General features: G+C 34.4%; 1 long non-coding RNA gene across 1 annotated transcript; it reads right to left on the minus strand.

Annotated features, from left to right (window-relative positions):
- Positions 1–505: 505 nt before the first annotated feature.
- On the minus strand, positions 506–3,201 carry LOC107794518 (uncharacterized). Its single transcript, XR_012698275.1, has 2 exons — positions 2,796–3,201; positions 506–2,352 (listed from the first exon to the last, which is right to left on the minus strand). It is a non-coding gene; the product is annotated as an uncharacterized LOC107794518 (long non-coding RNA).
- Positions 3,202–4,073: the final 872 nt, after the last annotated feature.

The following is a 4,073-nucleotide window of genomic DNA, read 5'->3' on the forward strand; positions in this document are numbered from 1 at the left end:
TGGAACAATAAATCCCTAAGGTTATGTCATCACTTATACAACCGGAGCTAGAGGAAATGACTTAACCAATCCAATGATCAAATTGATACTCATTAAGAAGTTCGAAGAATCTCCCACAAAAGGAGCGTTAATCTGGCATTCTCTTTTATCTGAAAACCCAATTGCTTCATTTGTTGAGCTTGAAGATCCTTCTTTCAAAGCACACACTCGAGCCAAGAAAGTTGAAAACCAATCGACATGTCGTTTTAAATTCTAGCATCTCATTATATTGTTTGTATCATTAGTTCGAGTCTATGATTTGAGTGGTTTGGAACCCTTAGTTTCCATATTAAAGCCTTGAGTTGGAAAAGTTTACCAAAGTCAACATTATGAGTAAACTGTCACGACCCAAAATTCTAATCAAAGGGGTCGTAATGGCGCCTAATGCTACTTGCTAGGCAAGCCAATACTTACCAGTAAAAATAGAAAAAATAAGTAAGCATTTAACAATAGAATACCATAAATAAAGAGTAAAAACTCCGAAATTATATAATAAATTTAAAACCAATACAAATGTCTAAATAACTCTCTAAGACTAGTGTCACTGAGTGTATGAGCTCTTAGGAATACTAAATACATAGTCTGGAAGGAATACAATACTGTATGATACAAATAACAGTAATAGGGATAACAAAGGCGACTCCCGAGTCTATGGACAGAGATACAACACTGCCTCAAATCACCCAAATGTCCAATCTAAGCACCCCTCGGGATTCCACTAAGACCAATACTGGGATCCGCACAAGAAGTGCGAAAGTGTAGTATGAGTACAACCGATCCCATGTACTCAGTAAGTATTGAGCCTAACTCCGATAAAGTAGTAACGAGGCTAAGATAAGACACCTACTTATAAATCTTTGCAGTTAATAACCAATAAAAAAAAAGAGAAATAGCAAGAGAAATAATAAGATATATAACAAGGATAGATACGAGAAATAGTAAAATAATTAACTAAAACAAATAACGATCAAAGTTCTCAAATATCACAACCGAGCCTCTCTTAACACCTCAAATCCAAGAAGATGAAACAACAATAACGAAAACAACAAGGTCAATTGACAAATCCGCATAAATAGAGAAATAAGTAAAAGATATCATATCAATAGCACGACAACACCTTTCGTGCATTCACCTTTCATCCTCACCAGATGGCGTTATATACGTGTGCATATATAAATATATGTATCACTCTTTCTCACCAAGCACGGAAACACCCCTCGTGCAATATTATTAGTAATAATAACAAATATCAAGTGTCACACCTCCTTTTTCCCGAGGGGATAGGGGAGTTTTTTCAATTAAAATGACATTAATCGAAATAGGATTATTTATTTTAATTCAGAGTCGCCACTTGGAATGATTATGGTGTCCCAAGTCACCGGTTTATTTTAGAATCCCAAATCGAGGAAAATGACTCTATTTTTGGTCTGCGAACACAGAAGACCGGGTAAGGAATTCTGTTAATCCGGAAGAAGGTGTTGGGCATTTCCGAGTTCCGTGGTTTTAGCACGGTCGCTTTAATCATACATGGCTTAATTAAATTATTTAATTACTTACTTTTAGAACCTATGTACATTTATGTTTTTACCGCTTTTAATTATGGCGTTATGGAATTATCTTTGAAACGTATTACATGTGTGTAAATCTATTTTATTTATCGCTCTAAAATTATGTCACGCGTACGTGTACACAATTAATCACACTTTACTAATTATGAAGATTATTTTTTGGCCAAAGTTGCGCGAACGCATACTTTGATTTATTTTTGGATTCATGTATGTCGCGCGAACGTGTACACAATCACGATAATTGATTGAATTAAGAACGTGCCTAAAGCATGCTAGCGCATTCATGGTTGTTCATTTCCTAAGAGTTATGATTGAATGTGAAAGGCCATAGATTATTATGGAATTCATTTGTTGGGATAGCCACACATTTCGTTACTTAAGATAGTGGTGATTGTATTCTAGAGGCTCAATTAACATTTCAGCTATATTGGCCCAGTGATACATTGATTGCTTGTCAACATTATCAAATGCAACTTCCCCAAATATTAATACATGACTGTTCAAATTTAAAAGCAACTACAAGACTGTTTCCAAAACATTAATTCCTGATTACTCAAACTAACATCACAGTACGAAAATCATTTGTTGTTACAACACAAAAATCCAAATAGAGATTCGTAACTCTTCGTACTACGACTTCAACTTGAACCCAAGCATTCAAACTCCCATTCTCTTATGTGAAGAGCGTCAACAGTAACCAAATTCAGTTCAAATCCTTATGAACTCACTAAACGCACAGCCAACACTGATATAATGACATTTTAAATTATTAAATGCTTCATTAGGATAGTTCTACTGTCAGTAGCAGCTAAGCTAATTAATGTGCAGTTTGTAACTTCAACTTTCAACCCTAAGTGAAAATCAGAACTTCAAGCTAACACAAAGGCAATTATAAGCAATATTCGAAACCATAGTATTAGTCATAAGGCATTGAGCGATTAACAAACTGATTCAGAGAATGATTTGAATTTAAACACTTAGTTCAACAAACAACTAACACAAAACTAGCATAGGAGAGGATATAGGCAAATCTCATGATGTATCTATGAAATTAGTCATAAACATGGCATACAGATCGAAGATAATAGTCACTCGCTTAACAGAGAAGAACATGTAGTTTCACGAAATTATTTTCATAGAATATGAGTTATCCAAATCAAGTTACATGATCAAAATCAAGAAGAGTACCTTGATGTCGAAACAGAATAGAGAGAAACAGTGATAAAAGATAAATCTGGAGCTCAACAGTAAAGTGAATCAGCAGCAACCAACAGTGATTTGAGAGTTTAATCACTCTTAGAAAACCAGAAAACTACCAAGCAAATCAACATAAAACCAAACAGCTCCTTGAAACTACTGATCTAAACTAACATTTTTAGGCTATTTGGAGTATTTTTAACTGCCGCTCTTGTGTATTTTCTCGTCGCCTAAGATTTCAAATCTCAACAATGAACTTCAGGTGGAGAAAATGAGTATATGAGTGTGGGTGTATATTATGTGAGGACAAGGAAGTGAGTGAGTGAGCATGTATGCAGATGAGAGAGTGAGGAGGGAGAAGGCTGCGGCTAGGGTTTGGTAAAATGGAGGGTCTAATTTTTTCTCCTCTTAGGGTTTTTGGAAAGGTAAGGTTTTAAAGGGGTAACCCGGTTGGGCCTGAGATTTTGGGCCCTGAAATTGGACGAATTTGAAACAAGAGGCAAATTTGATCCCTCAAAAATAGTCATATTACTACTAATTGAATTTGTTTTGCCAAAACGACCTAATTAGCGTTTTAACTAATTAAATAAACTAATTGATTAAAGCTAATGTATATTATATTTGTTTTTGTGATTTTTGTTTGATAATGCATCTAATTAATGTAATTAAATCCTAAATGCATTTAAGGTCTAAAATGCTATGAAATAAAAAAATTAAACATTTTTTTTATTTTTTATGGTTTAAAAACGACTCTGAATATGCATGAATAACTCTAAACTATTTTGGAATATTTTTAGGAGTGATTTGCATTAGGGCAAAAATTAGGTGCTCACATCAAGAAGCGCAGAAACACCCTTAATGCATAAATCACTCTTTCTCACAAGCTCGGAATCACTGTTCGTGCAATCCACTCTTCCTCACCAAGAATATATAAAATAGTGCCAAGAAAAGTAGGAAGCATAAATAACATCATGGAGAGTAATTAAGCATAATACACCACGTAAGAGATAACCATAACCTTTGCACCAATAAGTAAACCAACATCTCAAGAACCAAAATGTTCAAACATCTCAACAAAGCTTAAACATAGTTACTAACATATATATGAACAAGCAAGTAATTTCACGGACTATTAAAGCATTAGAGGATAATATACATGAAGCAAACAAAACATCAATAAGGCTAATTTATCCGCATGCTTTAGCCTTGAAAAACGCATATACACTCGTCACCATACATATATGTCGCCCCAAGACATATAGCACATAG

The sequence above is a fragment of the Nicotiana tabacum genome, chromosome 13 (assembly GCF_000715075.1).
Source record: "Nicotiana tabacum cultivar K326 chromosome 13, ASM71507v2, whole genome shotgun sequence".
In the NCBI taxonomy this organism is placed as follows: Eukaryota; Viridiplantae; Streptophyta; class Magnoliopsida; order Solanales; family Solanaceae; genus Nicotiana; species Nicotiana tabacum.